The 17663-nt window shown below is 41.7% G+C and overlaps 1 protein-coding gene across 12 annotated transcripts in view; it reads left to right on the forward strand.

Annotated features, from left to right (window-relative positions):
- The first annotated feature begins 433 nt into the window (after positions 1-433).
- The window catches only part of adgrb2 (adhesion G protein-coupled receptor B2), a 211889-nt gene continuing 194659 nt past the window's right edge, over positions 434-17663 (forward strand). For 10 of the 12 annotated variants that reach the window (XR_002840637.2, XM_023832061.2, XM_023832066.2 and 7 more), the window contains exon 1: positions 560-1161. The gene's annotated coding sequence lies outside the window, so the exon portion shown is untranslated. The other 2 variants (XM_072705364.1, XM_072705365.1) reach the window with 2 other exon arrangements.

Genomic DNA, 17663 nt, shown 5'->3' on the forward strand with positions numbered 1-17663 from the left:
ATGTGCTATATTTGTTATAGAAAAGAGACATTATCATTTTATGAAACCATTGATAAGACTATATTCATATTAATCTCAAGATGGTTACTGTATTTCATCCCACCCAAGCGGCACCCTAACCTGAACTATCCTTCCTGGGAAATGTTCCAGGGCGTCTCCTGCAACTCTGACCAGTGTAAGAGTTTAGAACCTGGATCGGTGGGTGGATGGATGGATCGTTATAGTATTGGAAAAAAACAAGTTTTTTGCCAAAACTGTCTGACGTCTGGTGGTAGGTAAATGCTGCTTAAGGTGGGAATAAAACCGCAGGATTTGGCGGAATCCGTGACCACCCTACAAGTGAATCGCAGTACCAGCCGACTATAAAAAGCGCGCCGCTCGCTCGGCGCACAACCTGCGCCTGCTGACGTCAGGTAAAAATTGTGCGCGCAACCCTCGCACCCGGTAGAGCCGGGAGCGCGCTCCGCCTGCCTTTCAGAAGCGAATGCGGGGAGCCGGATTCTGGACCATGCATGGTCTCCTGTGGAGATCTCGGATGCCAGTGCAGGGTACAGAACGAGTGAGAGAGAAAGAGACAGAGAAAAGAGAGAGAGAGAGAGGGCGCAAGTGAGAGAAAGATAGACACAGCATCTGCGTGCAGTTAGTGCGGCTATGTTGGAGCCCTGGCAAGCCCGCTGCACTCGGAATTAACGGATAACAGCACAGCCATCCTATGCTGCAGAGTTTGAGATTGGCCGAATTTTATTATTTTTAAAATAACGCATCTGGAATACAGCATACGAAATAATGGAGACGCATACTGGAATTATTAAACCATACTTGTTCAGTTTTTGAATAAAACTGCCCCCCTCCAATTCATAGCGTGTTTAAACCGTCAGTTATTTCTTTTTTTTTCTTCTTACGTTGTGTATGTTTTCTGTTTGTTTTCCTTGTGTTTATTTTTATATTTTGTACGACTGTTTTTTAAAATTATTCTTAGTTGAATGCGTTTGTCGGAGATCAGGGGCGCTCCGCCAGTTGCAAGACGGAGGGAAGATTTGGTGCTGCACCAGTAAATTATATTCACTCTCCTCAACAGAGACGTATCAGAAATGGGAAACTTCAATAGGATCTTCGGAACAGCACGGAAAATAATGAATAACTACTGCTAACAGCGATCAGGTATTGTTTGAGTCATAGTTTTTTTTTTTCGTGGCGACGCGAATTGCTTACAGATCAGAAGCTGAATTATGTAGATACTTCAGGCGTATTGATCAGAGTGCTCTTGTTTCGGAAGGAGTACGCAAGTAGAATCGCTATAGTTTTTATTTAAATACCCAAACAAACAAATCATTATCGCGAATCCATCTGATCTCAATGAAGGGTATAAAGTCAATGATATCATTTGTATTCAGTCAGAGAACAGCTGAATCTCTGTCACATTAGTGATTTTTTTAGCACCGATCCGCATCAGTGCGATGCAGTTTCAGACCATCGCATAGCCACACAGCGTTCAGTTTGTAGCTACTTGAGATTTTCTTGCAGTCGGTGTACCAAGCACGTTTTATTTCATCCGTAATGATTCGTTTTTGTTTATCTATTTTCTAAAAGACGCCTCGAATGCTGTAGTACATCGATTGCACTCTTCTCTGTTTTAAGCCAAGTATGCATGGTGAGTATTAGACTACCGCGTCGTTTTTTTTGCAAACGAAAAATACCGGGACCCCTTTACAGTTTGATACTGACACAAGCTTTAGTCCTCAGCGCTGCAGTTCTCTTCGCTGTGATCGGGCGAGACAAATCTTGTATGAAATTGCATACTTTGTGATGAATATCATTCCTTATACTAAACAATTGCCTGATTTGCGGGCCTCCTTTTTGCTGTGTCATTCATTTGCAGATAAATTGATAATAGTTATTAATTCGAGGGCAGGAGAATCGCTGCGTGATTCACCTCCACCCTTCATCGGGAGGATCGCATTTCGACGGTAGAAGGTAAAATGGTAAATATAAGTGTGCTTTGGCGCCCGCTGTAGTCATTGCAGACAATAGTTGAAGATTACCCGAGTGCGATCGCTCCTTTACTGAGATTACTCTTCTTCCTTTCTTGCCTTCTTGTGACATCCGCAAGCGAGCAGGTGGTTTGATCATCCGGACTAACGGGACACTACACCCGGAGAGCAAACGTCAATCTGTTGAACCTGCCGCCCCGGCATGGATGGCAATTTTGAATGTTGAAATCTTTAAATTTCCGAAATCTTATTTCCCCTCCATTGCGATCAATCTTTTCATCCAGTTGGTGAGAGTTCTTCAGATATCTGTATTGCGGTTAGCTGCTTCTCCAAGCGTACAGTGCCATACTTAGTATTTAAAAGGCATCGGTCTGTTTAACCTCGATGCCAAACTGTTTCTATTATTTATGTGATTGATCTACGCATTTAGTTAACGTTCAAAGCATAAAAAATATATTTTGTGCCCTCTCTTAGCTCACTAGAGATTGATCTTATTTTCAGACTAATAGCGAGTGTATTGAGAAAGAGGAGGCGAAAAAAATGTCTTTTATGTTTTATCGTGGCATCGATTTAATGCATACTGTACTTGTGCACTGACTGAGATGCGTTTTCTAATCCCTGACTCTAAGGCGAGCTGCCTGCATTTACATCAGATGAGACATAGCCTATATAAGGTGACTCATAATTTATTTTACCCCCCCCCCTCCCACCATCACCCCACCAAAAGAAAAAGACAGAACATGAAATGGGGATTGTACCCACTCCGCTTGACCTCAAGGCTTGACCCATTTATTTCGGTGCGGTCACAAGTATATGATGAATTCCTTTTTGCCATAATGGCATCTCAATGACACTTAAGAAAACCTAAATATTTTGGGGGCGGGGTGGGGGGTGACTTGCAGTCAATTTTCAGCAAAGAGGGTGACCCCCCCATGTATGGCCATACGTGGACGCCCGCATATGGACCTGGAGCCAGGCGACAGCTTGGACTTCGCTGGTTGAGCAGTCGCTGTTGATGGCGGTGTTTCAACACCCCCCAGCCCCCGGCTGCCCCTTCCCCCTCCAACACGCATGCTGTCCTGAGCCTCTGTGCGTTTTCCTAGCTGTCCGCGGCCGGCGTGAGATGTCACGTCTGCGCAGCGAGCTCCGGCTTGATATTTTAATTCCCTCACATGGTGTCTACTTGCGCCTCATAAGCTTGATCAGATTCCCCCTCCCCCAACACCCCTGGGGGGCTGTCAGCCTCCGACGTGCACGCGTGCCCCCGGATGCCAGCACCGCCGACGCCCGTTCCGATCCCCAAGCTGCGCTGCGCTCCTCACGTGCCGCGGTCGTTCCCGCCGCGCGGCGCTATTTAAATATTCGCCGTAGCGCGCGCGTAGCCGTCCCCCCCACCCTCGGCGTCGCCGATGCCACAGTCGTTGCTCTCGTGTAGTTTTCCGAAAACCGCGCTCCTTCCTATGTCGGTGGTGACCACGGGACGTCGCGGAAAGGGGCGTCACACCTTTGTGCCACGGGGGACGCTGCAGCCCGGAGGAGACGGATTATGCAGAACACCCTCATAATAAAGTAGCCGCCTCAGATCACCAAACTTGATATCGTTCGGTAATTAATTAGGTCTTTTGGCAAAAAAAAGGGAAAAAAAAACTTGCAAGATGTGCAACCAGGGGAATTGAAGAAACAAATTGCCTTGAATTACTTGGATAATGCGCGATTTGATTAAAATTGATCGCATGAGGATAAAATTGCCCCAACAAAGTGTGGTGGGGAGTAGATACTGAACTGATTTGATTTAAGAAGCCCATTAAAAAGACAAACACAATACAAAAGCCTGGGACCTCTTGGTGTCCCCACCACTGTCAAATAGGAGGTGGATCTTGGGGCCTCGTGGACATTGATCTGTTTGATGTCTTTCCAGCCCAGTTTAGCCCTTCGTGGGATCTGTCCTCCTTCCCGTCTTCGGACGAGCGCCAGGGTTCTCTGAGTCCAGGAGAAGCCCCACAGCAATGTGTGTTTTATGTGAATTTTTTCATTATGTTCAGTCAAGAAGCAAAATAAAAGCTGCAGGTCTGTATCGATTCCTTCTAAGCCTGTTTTATAGTGGTGGTTACCCAAGTGGGTTTGTAGGTAAGCGTGCTGCAGATGGAGAGTGTTCTCAGCTTGCAGAGGCTTGCTTTAAATGTGATCTTTTCTCCTGGCATTTCAGCGTTTTCCTTTAGGTATTCGCGCAACTAGTCAATGTATCTTTTTTGGAAGTTTTACAATCTCTTTATTAATCACTTTTGGAAGACTTTAGGGTATCTGTAGAAAGAATATAGTAATAATTCTCAGAACTATCATCATATTTTGACTTGAGAGAGCATCAAGATTTCGCTGCAATTAATGATCTGGTAATCTTTCAATCTGAATATATTCAGGTGTTCCGCTGGCATATTTAAAATATGGCTTGGGTCCAAACTAAATTTAGTCACAGGAAATAGCACCATGTATTACACTTTCTGTGTCCCTTAAGATTATAGTGTAATGCTTTGTGATTTTCACTGTGACCCTCTACTGGGTAAGTGGTTATAGAAGATGGATGGATTGCTTTAGGATTTTAATGCATGTTAAGACTCAAACGTTCATATATCAAAGTTTGAATATACCTTTTGCCTTAAGGGGATTAAAAGGTTTCACTTTTGGACTTGAATGGGATTTTTACATGATATGTCAATACTCACCCTGAGTCTAAAGGGTTGCATCAGTGTTTAAATTGTTTAATTTTGGCAGTGATAACACATTTACACGCTAAATTGATGTGACATAAAACTCAGCAGAGGGCTTGGCTGGTTTCTCCTCGCATGACCTTGCTTGCCGGTGTGTTTCTAAACCGGAGTATTTTTCCTCTTCAGTTCTGTCTCTTGTGTGTTTGACAGATTTACCTCCATTTCCCCCCTGTGTATCTCTAATTGTTAGTATGCAAAGATTGTCTGGGTACTTCGAAGGCTGGGATTGTGCGCTTGCATTTCCAAATAAAACTTGCTTAGGAAACCAGCTTTGACTGGTGAGGTGACACATCTCTCATTTAAAGCAAGATGAGCCTGTAGGGGGTGACATCATCCCTTCAAAGTATACCCTAAACTGTAGGCCTTTTGCGCAGAAAGGCGTGGTCCTGCTAGCCAAACCACTAGGGGGCAAAGTGGAGTGAAAGTGTGCGTCACTCAATCCTGTCATCACCAGATCAGTGGGACTGAAGTAGCTTCACTGTATACTTTTATACTGTATGTAGCAGGGATTTGCTGCTGTAGCCTATCACAAGTGACAGTGCCAGTGGTTAACTACAGAAACAAGACAGTAGCTTTACACGGCAGTTTATTAAAATTCAAAAGCAAGGCCAGGGGCTAGTTTTTAATATAGGAGTGCTGCTACCTTTTAACAATTAAACAGTCAAATGAAATCAGCCATTTAAAGGAACAAGGCGTTAATTAATCCTGGGGGAGAGGAGATGCACAGGTCCTCCTGAATCAGCAGCGGCTGTGATAGGAGGCAGTTTGTCGTGTCTTTAGTCTTCAGGCTGTTGTGCAGGTAGCACTTGGAGGGGTGTGTGTGTGTGTGTGTGTGGGGGGGGGGGGTGTTGCATTCCTCTTATCAGGCATCTAATGTCTCTTATCAGGCCAGTCAGTTGGGATTGTGAGCTGGCTTTAGAATCCCCACAAAGAGCATCCTGGGAGAATGTGGATGAAATTTCGTGTTGTTTTCGGTTTCGGTTAACGTCTGCCCAGGGACTGCCTCGGGACCCGTACTTTGATGGCATTAGTGAATCGATTTTCTCCATCTTTTATGTGGTCCTATTAAAAACACATAGCTACCTCGAAGCAATGGCGATGTCTAGCCTTTTATTTAACTGTTTTTTTTTTCTCTCTCTCTTGGCTTTCACCTGGTAAAACTGAAGGGATCAAGAAAAGTCTTGGAGCAATGTCAAGAAAAAAATAATAATAAATTCCTCTTCTGAAGTATATGCTTTGTTAGCAGCACTTTTAAAACTTGTTGGTAGAGTGTCAAAGCCTCACTGTCACCGTAAAGCTACTTATTGGTGTAATCCAAGTCAGCTCTGCCGACTGCATTGTTCGCGGTGTATAGATTGCTGAAAATCCCTTCTGCTGCCTGTCAGACTTGAATCTGCATGGGTTTGTGAGATGATTTCAGCGGGTATGTTGCACCGCTCATTCACATGCCATTGTTATTTGCCTTTTTCCAGTTTTCTATTAAAAATTGGATTGTTTTGTAAGTAACGGATACTAACGGATGGTCTGTCGTCACCTGTGTGTGGGCCGCCATAAGAGGTACACAATGCCTTCGTCACAGCCAGTGGTTGTGTCACAATGGATTTTTTACGTGAATGCACTGAAACATTTTCACAATGGTTCTGGCAAAAGCGCTTAGGTAACTGAGTCTGCAGTGCATCTCACAATGGGTGTCCACAGTACATTTCCATTATACCGTTGTTTTGGTATTTTCATGAATTGTTTTCCAAAATATGGGAACATGTGTTGTCTCGGGTTATTAAATGGCGTTGTGAACTCAAACGCCTTTTTTGCCTCTTATGATATGACAGTGTATTTTGTTTGGACAAAATATACTTTAATAAAATGTATGAACATTTAACAAACAGGAAGTTAACAGATGTCATACAAGCCAATAGATACTAAAATGTTTTATAAGTATAATGAAGTAAGATCAGTCCCGTACCCTTTTGCTTTGCATTGGCAAATTGTCATTTTTTCTGTGCATGAATATACTCATGGTTTTAAAAAAGCCTTTATACAAAGCTCAATGATTCTCCAGCAACACCAACAGTCTGCAATTGAGTTGGTTGAAACACTTGGTAATTTATTGATGTGTGCTTCTGTGTTGTAGTTTTCTTCTCAGTTGTATTTGTTCAGCTGCCATTTATTTTTTTCTTGAACATTCTACCGTGAGATGCCTACACAAACACCATAAGATTATAACCTCCATAAGGTTGTCAGGGTCTATAGGTTGGCTGTAGTCTCGGTATGTTGTGAAACGTGTTGTCCTGGCAACTGCTGCTGATGTAAACTAGATTTGTTTGCTGCCTTGAAGCAAGTTGGATGTCAAGGACCTACTCCAAACTAAAAAAAAAAAACCCTTTGATGGTTTAGAAATTTTGCATTCTGTGACACGGATCTCCTTCTATAACGAATGCAATTTATTACCAAATCTCGTTGTGTGGACTTAGCCCATCGGATGCTTGAAGAGTGCATTCTGCCATTCTGTGCAATTGAGAGACTTCTTTTTATCTGAAAATGGGGTAAATTGAGTGTTGCTCATGAAATGTGAAGGTGACTGATGAGTCTCAGCCTTGTTCTTGCAGCAGCACACCCCGGCGTCTGTTTGAGAATGCCCCGCGGGGCCTGGAGGCTGCAGACAAACCCAATGGAAGCCCCTTACTTACCAGCACCTGGTGGATTTATCCCCGATCACTATACTGACCCACTCCCCACTTATTCATTCATGATGTTTATCTGAGAAAGCCGACACCTTCATCTCTAGTGCTACAAGTGATATGCTAACCCATACCCTACTTGACCCGAGAATGAACTCTTCTCTCGACCCTCAGCTTTTGTGCTGAAAGATACAGCTCCCGTTCTGTTTATTAATATATTTTTATTTATGGCAAGACATGTATGAATTCAGGATGACATAAGCGAAATTGGATGCACAATAGCATAGACAGACAGACAGGCAGATATTTAGACAGTAGCAAGAGCTTTTAGTACTAACTAAATTTTCACCACACCAGCTGATTGTTCCTTAAATTTAGATAGATAGATAGATGATGATAGATAGATGATGATCGATTGATGATGCCCTATTAAGGATATTGCAGGTTTAGAATAGCTTAATATGTACATTTGCACAAAAAATGACATTTGACATAAATAGTAAAAATAAATAACACAGAACAATAAACAGTGACAGTCATGGAAATTATGTCATGGAATTGCGTGGAACTGGCTCAGCTTAGCAATTAGCCCTGTAGCCCTGCTTTCCCAGGCATTGTATGTTCTTACGTTCTGCCCATGGTAATTTGGGGTTCCTGAACAGTTCCGAAACATGAATGGGCGTCTCTGAATCAGGGTGAGTGTGTGCCTTCCGTGGGCCCTGTGGCTGACCCCTGCCAGTTCCCAAGTGCTTCCCAGAATTGGTCCCACGCTCGCCATGACCGCACTGCACACTGACTCCGTAAGTGGTACGGAAGATGGATAGGTAAACTTCCTGTACATCAAAAAGGTTGTTTTTTCTATGCTAAACTTGACAAGATCCTTGTGATACCCCCTGAGGAAGTGATGGATTTGAAAAACTTGGTTCTCATTTCCTTCAGCCTAAGCGAAGGTCTTATCACTCAGATGTTCTTCAGTTGGAATAAGTGATAAGATGGAAGCTATCCAAGTACCAGAGTGGGTTTGGAGGATACAGTGCCCCGGTGTCCGCCCCCCAACTTCCTCTGCCTCCCATGACCCTCTGAAACTCGGAAGTCCCCGGTGAAATGGCCGGCTGGGTGTGGCTCTCTCCGGCCTGCCGGGCCCATCGCGCGATCCCTCGAGGCAATCCGTCAGTGTGGCGCTGAGCCGCCGAGCCGCCGAGATCGATGTGATGCACCCAAGCAGCCCGGGTCCATCTGTATGCGCGGCCAGTGCGCCTCTTGCCAGCCAGTGTGGTCTCGCTCTTTTTCGTTTCGTCCCGTACTATTTAGTCAATGGCTGCAAAGTGGAAATGAGGTCCTGATTGAAGGCGATTAGACATGGGAGGCTTGTTCTGAAGATTGGCTTGGAGTTATAATGGCATGGCAGATCGGCGCCTTGAATGCACAGAATCAGTCCTTTTGAACATTTTTCTCTGGATGGGTTTCTGATCATGCTGAATTGACTATAAGGGCTTTATTTGAGTGCTGTTTCTCATTGGCTGTTGTCGTGGCATTGGGTACTGTGGGCAGCCCTGGCAGGCATCATCTCCTTCACCGATTCAGGGATCATCCATAATGCCAGAGGGTCCGCAAGGTCACGTCTTTTCACAACTTGAACATCGCCGTTTGATCACATTTTTTCGCCGTGGCCTTTCAATCATTTGGATTCCGAACGCATCTGAGGATGCAATTATAGAGACTGCTTTGAATTCGTCGTGATATTTTGTTGTGAAATTTAATAACCCTGAATAATAACTATCCGCAGGAATGTTAAATTCAGAATTTTGCAGGAGCAAAGGTTGGTGACCTTGCCATAGAAGTGCACTTGTTTGTTACGGTTACTTGGTATATGTTTGTTATTACAAACGATGCTGTGAATTAGTTCACATTCATTAGGAATTCTGAGACTCGTTCCGTGCTTTTTCTGCATTCTGGGCTTAAATTCTGTTCCCGTCAGGATTTGTATTCCACGTTCATAAGCCCCCTTGTGTTTGTTCCAGCACAGGGCCTGTCAGTCATGCTCCCAGGGACCATTGCGTGCTGTTTTTTTGTTCTAGCTGACCTCTCCGATTAATAGGCATCCCCTTTTGCTTTCAAATGCATTTATTTTCTATTTATTTATATACTTATTTTAAAGAAAGTTTTGGTGTTGCATTCATACGCAGGGAAATGCTTCTGTCATTTTAAACACATGCTTCTTTTAATTGAATAATCATGTTGACCTTAATTACAGTTATTTAATTATTTGATTAATTAACAACTACTTAATGGTTCCTAGTCCCTAAACAATTAAGGGAATTGTTTTAATAGAATGCTATTTCGTTACAGTGCGTGTTTTAGCCATACTTCATTACCATACTGTACCGTTGACACTTGTTCCATAGTTTGTAGCTATAATTGATTGCAGTGACCTGGTGGCGACGATTAGCCTTCAGTTCATGTCACGCCAAAGTCAGGCACCATTTTTTTACCGGCATATTCTGTACAAAATAAGAATAGGTGTGTTATCATTATTATAGCCTATAATATATTTTAGCATTAGATTTAGCCCACCAGAGTGACAACAATCACAGTGCTGTAGCATAAGGTCCTGACCACCTGTGGTCTCTGTGGAATATCTCTACCTCGCATTAAGTCCATCATGACTGCAGTATCCACCTCAGCAGTTCATCTTGCGCTGTTTCCTTCCACTGCAGAATTTTCCTTCCTTCTTTCCTTCCTTCTCATCCCTTCTTTCTTTCCTTTCTTTCCATCTTTTTTCATTCCTTCCTTGCTTCCTTTTCCTTCCCTTCCTTCTTTCTTTCCTTCTTCCATTCCTTCCTTGCGTCCTTCTTGTTCCATGTTTAGGTCTCATGTTTTGGGAGATCAGTCGGCCAAAATATGTGATCGCGTGTGAGCATCTTCCCTGCCTCAGGCTGGCATGCCATCCAAGGTGGTCCCCTGCCTCGCGCCCTCTGCTTTCTGGAATAATCTTTCATTAGCACAACGCAGTGCTTGATGAGCGGTGGAAGGAGGGAGTGGAAGATGGCACGGGGAAAGGACCTGTACACATTACATGCACATTTAGCGAATCGTCGGAGACCTGTTTAGTCACCGTAGCCTGGGGGGCTAGAACCTTATCCCAAAATGCAACTGCAGGGCAAGTATTTGGGTGTATAAGGTAAGATGTGTGATCCCCCCACATCTCCCCCTGCCCATCCAGCCTTTATCTGAATGCACTGGGGGTTTATTAATCGGTATCAGTATGGAATGGCGATCCGTAGGGGAGAGTGGCAGTGTTTGGTATTGAGGGACACTGTATTGATGCTGCTGAGCCTGGGCTGGTACCTCATCAATAATTAGGCCACGGGAAACAAATTATACTAAAGGGCGTTTTATCATCTGTCGCGAAGGAGGCTGTAATTGATGGGATACTGTATCTCATTAGGCTGGGAAGAGGCAGGTCTTGGTGCACATCCCTGCACTGCGCCAGCCAGCACCATGCAGCCTCTGGAGGCTCCCATAGCCTTGTTCTTACTGCATTGTCAGAGTTTTATTACTATTATCATTACCATTATTAATATTAGCGGTGCTGTTTCCATGCTGCGTTTTAAAATCGCCTCTGTGGCAATAGCCTTAAAATCTCATCACAGTTATTGAATCAGAAATCAGGCAGAACAAAGGAAGGCAGATTCCTTTGTCTGTTGCTTCCTGACAACCGAATCTTTGATCTTTATCCAGGCTGTGCGAAAGCGAGGCAGCCCCCGTTCTCCTGGGATGAGGAGACGCGTGTGTGTGTCAGAAAATGTTGTCGCTGCTAAATACTGTTGAGTCAGGCGACCCGCTCTGCTGCCTGTGCTGTGGGGGTGGAGGCAATAATCAATGCTAATGAAGGACGGGTGCAGATCCTCGATCCATTGGGTGCCATCACATGAGCTGAAGATAGCAGGGCGGACTCCTGATTCGTGATGGATCTGCACTGCTCATACGCACTCCGGACCAATCTGGTTTGAGACCCGTCCACCGCTGAAATATGGATTCCCCGTATTTGCTCTTAGGCTGTTATTATGTCTATGCACTTACATTCAAAATATTTTTTTTCTGAAGCATTAACAAAATGGATGCTACTTGGTCATCAAAGAATGCTGTAAAATTATTTTTGGTACGGTGGGATGAGGGGGTACAATTTTTATCCAAATTACAACAGGCCAAAGCCCACAGCTCAATAGAACAAATTAGGGCAAGTGACTAGTTAAAAAAAAATCATTTTTTACACTGATTTATATAGCCGCTAAAGAAGCAGGTGGGGAGTCACCCCAGCTCCCTGAGCTGGCTGCAGCAGGCAGTCACCGCAGAGTAAGTCTTTCCCCTGACATCCACAAATTCCTAGCAGGAGTTAATGAAATTTGGGAGCTGGATCACGTAACGATCCGGTGCTTTTATCTGCCGTCTATTTTTTTGAGTGTTCTGCTCAGTTCGGTCTTTTTTTTTTTTTTTTACTGTCTTGCATTTATGTGGTGTCCTTGAATAACAGGAAAAACCCAAAGATAACTGATTTGTGGTAAAGGATTCTGAGCATCATACTGTCTGTGTGTGCATGTGTGTGTCTATGGATTAGGTTTATATTACATTGTGGGGACCAAATGTCCCTAACAATGTAATGAAAATCTATGAATGCAATTAAAAAACTAAAAATGCCAAAAGTCTCGTATTTTGTTTGGTTACTTATGGTTAATGTTGTTATGCTGGTATTAGTTTTCCCCATCAAAATGAATGGATCAGTCCCCACAAAGATATAATTACAAGTTGTAAACCTCTGTGTTTGTGTGATCCAGGTATGTCTTACTTTGTGGGGACCAAATGTCCCCACAGCGTGATGAATACCCGTTTTTTTTTTTTTTACCTTACGGGGACCAAATGACTCAGTTTAATGAAAATACGTGACTGCAATGAAAAAACTAAACTTATATTTTGTTTGGTTACTTTTGTTTGGTTACTTATGGTTATTTAAAAAAATCTAATACTTTCCCCAGTGTGTGTACATGTATTGACATGGAGGCGAACTCAATCATAGAGCCGAGCCAACTCTAGCAGCTTGTACCAAAGGAAAATGCCAAGTCTATCGTGTGAATACATTGCGGCTTTAGTGAAGAATAGTGATGGCCGATTCGCGAACGAATCGTTCTTTTTAACTTGGTTTTTTTAGTGAACGGGTTGAACCGATTCGTAACTCTGACCGAATCGATTTTAAAAATCATTTAAAAACGTTTTTAAAACTGATCTTTGGCTATTCAACATCCAAAAGCATCCCCCGCGATTTCGGATTTATTTTTCATGTTCCGCCTGCGCTTGTCTTATCACTTTTAGGTTTATTCTTATGTTCGTCACTTACATTCGTCACTTTTGCGTTCGTAGACTTCCGTGATCTGGTGCCGAGAACACATACCCGAACGGCCGAGTACCTGGTCTCTAACTCGCTGACTCCAAAAAACCCGAGAGTCTGTTCGATGAACGAATCGAACTTACGGGTTTTCGGACACTCGGTTGGTGAATCAAACGAACGGTTTGCGAACCGATCCCAAGAGCCATTGCGGCGTTTAATGCGGAAATGCAGTTACGCTGACGAATACGGTAAAATAAATGCATCTATTGCCGATTTATGAAAGCAGTATGTATATAATCATAAAAATAACGCACTTACGGCATTTGGCGTTTATACAACTGTTTGTACACGTTTATTTCAGCTTATTGTATGTCACTGCTTACAGTATTATTACTTTGTCATGTCCATTTCAAGGGTCTAATTGGTCGCACATATGTCTTTTCTTGTATTAAAATAAAAGTGCAAATGTGTGCTATTTCTCCAGCAAAATTGCTACAAAGACTAAACTGAATGTAATCAACAATGTAAAAACAAATCATACTTAAACAAGTCATATGTCCTGTAATAAATTAATATTTTATTCGTGCTAATGTTATTATTATTATTATACCTGTGGTTCAGTCACTTATACTCGTGCACAATATGCTTGCAAATATTTTTAAAACAAATTATCACAAGTATAGGCCTATATTATTATATTAATATAATAAAGTAATACTAATTAAACAATAACACAAACCGACAAATAAAACACTTTTAAATTCAAATGCCTTCGAATTTATTTACACGTTTTTTCTGCAGAAATGTGGGTTAAAGACTCCTGTCGCTGTATTAGTCTACTGATATACGCTCTCAGCAACTCCCCGAGAGCCCGTTCGATGAACGAATCGAACATACGGGTTTTCGGACACTCGGTCGGTGACTCAAACGAACGGTTCGCGAACCGATCCCAAGAGCCCTAGCGGCGTTTTCTGCAGAAATGCAGTTACGCTGTTAAAAGGAATAAAATAAACGCAGCTCTTCATCATTTATCACAACAGTAAATCATTGCATTTCTGTATAATAAAACTATATGTCTTTCATTAAAGAACAAAGATATTTATTAACTTTGACGTTTACACAATGTATGCAAGTTTACTCATGCTCATTGTATGTGTATGTGATTGTATTTGTAATATTGCAGTGATGTAGTCCTTGATACTCATGCACATGAATTTGGCTTAAGTAAAGAAAATAAGAACGATATATACACGCGTGTTTATTCAGCATCGACGCCCTTTCTGCTTTTTATATATTGTTTTTAATGTCAATAGTCAAGCTGAACATTTTTGTTGAACACCAGTCAAATAACGTAACCTTGAGACAGATTTATTATCCGATTTTATGATTCATTGAGTCATATGGTCAGGCGCAAAAAAGACGGAAAAAAAGTGAATCATAGAATTGGTTTTAGAATCGATTCATTACAACGGATAGTTCGAAAGAATCGGATCAGTTAATTGAGCCGAACTTCCCATCACTAGTGAAGAAGACATCGAATAAGAAGGGGTCAAATGAAAACGCTCCGAAAAAAACAGTTTCGGCTACCAAAGGTAATACAACCAATCGCTTTCAACACTAGCAATATTTAAAATGCAGTGGAAACCGCATGTAGTTATCACGATTATACCGTTCAACCGTTTATGGATCAAAAAGCTTGGGACAGAATCATTCCTGTACAAACAGTGTTTAAATAATTTTCTTATAGTGATCAAGTAGTCCGCTTACATTGTTCATTTTAGGTCTTTTTATGCATAACATATGTTTACTTCTGTACTTTGCCTTGCGTTAATCCGTAGCTACTGGAGGCTAATGATGCATGTATGGAAAACGGCATGACAGGAAAAATTAAGTAATTTTCCCTGAATTACAAATATAGACTTAGTTCATGATAAACGGCCAAAAATAAGCTAAGGAAAAGAAGCAGCGAAACTACAATAAGCTGTATTGTATGTACAGCACTGCGTTGTATTATAGCGTATTTGAATTATATGCAGTTCAGTGGGGCTGCCGCGAAACGGCGACGTGGTCGATGACGTAATCGCTGAAAATTAGTATGTTACATCGACGCATCATTTTTTAGATTATGATTTCAAAAAAGAAGATTTAAAAAATGCTTCAGTTCATTATAACAAATGTTATCCTTTAATATCACTACGTAATTATGGGAGTAGTTCATATATTATCTCAAAATAAAAAGGTGGTTTCACGCTGTGCAAAGCTCTATGGCATACTGCAGGGGCACTAGTGCTACGCACGAGCTATTCTGCACGGCGGACTGCCAGAATAGGCGAAAGCACCGTAAGTGTTGTCTGTTCACGTTTATTAAATTACCATTAGTACGGAGAGCTTTTAAATATATTTTGTCCTTGCAGCTGCTAAATACACTCATTATTGAGGCCATAAACATATCTGCCTGCTACCTTAGAATCTCCATTGAATAAATGTTTAAGAAAATGTTTAGGCTAAAATCTTGGCTTTTTCTACGTGGATTGACGGTGGCAGTGTGTGTTCGTTCAGATTGGATTTATTGGGAGGTTGGACCAGTGTTATTATCGTGAAGTAAAACTGGAACGAACACAAAATAAAATAATTCCTGAACTGAAATAAAAATGAAAACTGTATTTACAAAAAAATAACGTGTTGGACTTTAATCAGCAAAAAATTAGCGCCACACCACCAACATCTTTTTACTTTGTTTATCCACAATATCTCCTCTTTTAGAAGATGTTGTGTTTGCTAAGTCTAGGTTCACCGCCACTTTAATGCTTATCGCTTCCATGATTTAACAAAACAATAGCATGGGGCGCTGTGCTAATCGAGTTTAATGAGCATAATAATACGCCGAATATAAACAGATTACCAATTTCTTGGCGTCACAATAGAAAGCGCATAAATTTTTTTGGCATACTACTAACTTACTTATGGAACTGTGGGCGATTATAATATTCGTATAGTGCGAAAAGCCTGCGTCCATTATGTAAAGCCCTGCAACAACAGTTTGTTGTAAAAAAAAATCACTTAAACGGTCTGTTTGATTTTCTGGAGGGAGATTAATCGTTAAGATTAATCGACCAATTGGCAGAATAGTCGATATATTAATCCATAGAAAAATAATTGTTAGTGGCAGCCCTACAGTTCAGTAATTTATTTTGTAGAGTACTGTAATTTGAAAAGTGTTTAAATCGCAACACTGTCCGTTTTAGTACCTTATATTCCTGTTTTAAGACGTTTTCATTTCAAGCTATTTGTGCTTTGAATTCAGTTGTTCGAAATACTCAATGAATAACCATAAGTGGTTCATCTGTGTGTGTTTCCTTCACTTAGAAACAATGTCGCAGCTTTAATCGTTGATCATATTTACGGTACAAACCTTGTCAGTGAAATATGAACGGAAAAATTTTAATAATCGTTAATTAATTGTAAGCGAGGTAAAATGTTCAATTAATCATGATATTGATTTGAGGTCATATCGCCCAACCTCTTTGTGTGTGTGTGTGTGTAGGTTTGCATGGGTCAGTTCCAGTTCCATTCCTAGCATAACCAGAGTCATTTCTGGATGTGTTTAATTGACAACGCTCTATTTTACCCAAAACAACTATTTTCCAACATTTATACAGCTTGTTATTGTACTGTTGAAATTCAGGGAAGAGGCACAGGTGACTTCAGCAATGTGTCAGAATGACATCATTATGAAAAGCTAAGCATGATTAGCATGGCTCAGCCAGTGAAATATTTATGTGGCTTAGTTGCATTTTTAATTTGTTCTCAAATATTCTATAGCGATAGTAATATAGCAGTATATAGGCTTTCCTCCAGAGGGATCAGCTCACGTCTAATGGTCTTAGGAGACTATTAAACTGCCATAATTCAGAACCTGAGCATCCTCGCAGACAGCCCCAGAGGCTCCGCGCACCCACATGGTCTGTGTAGCTAGTGTGCCACTTATTTTGCTAGCTAGCTCAGTTGTTTCATTAAATAGCTGGTCCAAATGCTGATCTTTCTGTGTATTTCATTTCAGTCTGACATCATGGCTCATCTCTGATGCAATGGGAAATATTTCCAGATGACGAGAAATATACCTCGAATTTTATAGTGACAGAATGCGGAATTATTTATGATTATTGCATCTATATAAGTACCCAGTGACTCCACTTAACTACCTGAAGCTTCACTTGATCAGTAAATGCATGTAAAACCTGGTTGTGAATCTTCTGTATGATATTTTCTATTAATGCACCTAAGGTATTCACTGCAGTACTTGGAGTAGAAGTGGATGTTTCTTGCGTGGCAGGTCGCCAGACATATGGGGCACTCAGGGGATACTGTGTGATGATTGTTATTAATTTATTGCTTATTATTTATTATGTTTTATTATTGGAGAGGGGGGCTGATATTGTAGTAACTTAGAATTCTGGATGGAACGTACAGTTTTACGCTTGAGAATAATAGTTGACCTGAATTGCTTCTGTAAATTTATATTGCTGTATATAAGCAATATGATTTTAAGCTAAAATGCTAGCAGTTTTATATAAGAGCATTTGCTGAGGGAGAGCCTGGCTCATTCTGTGAGCAGAAGCACCTGACCTGGGGATTTTAATTTCTGGGATTTCCTCCTTTTTTAAGAATTGGATGGGAATAGGGACCCAAGCAGAGAAGCAATCCTCCTTAATAATATATGTAAATGTTCTGTTTTTGGGGCAAAGCAGACTGCAGGCAGAAACACCTTGTCTAACTGGTTTGGCATATGGGGGAATGCAGGGCACAGGTTTGTGGTTACCGAAAAACAAAAAACGTGTAGGTACAG

The sequence above is a fragment of the Paramormyrops kingsleyae genome, chromosome 23 (genome assembly GCF_048594095.1).
Source record: "Paramormyrops kingsleyae isolate MSU_618 chromosome 23, PKINGS_0.4, whole genome shotgun sequence".
Taxonomy (NCBI): domain Eukaryota; kingdom Metazoa; phylum Chordata; class Actinopteri; order Osteoglossiformes; family Mormyridae; genus Paramormyrops; species Paramormyrops kingsleyae.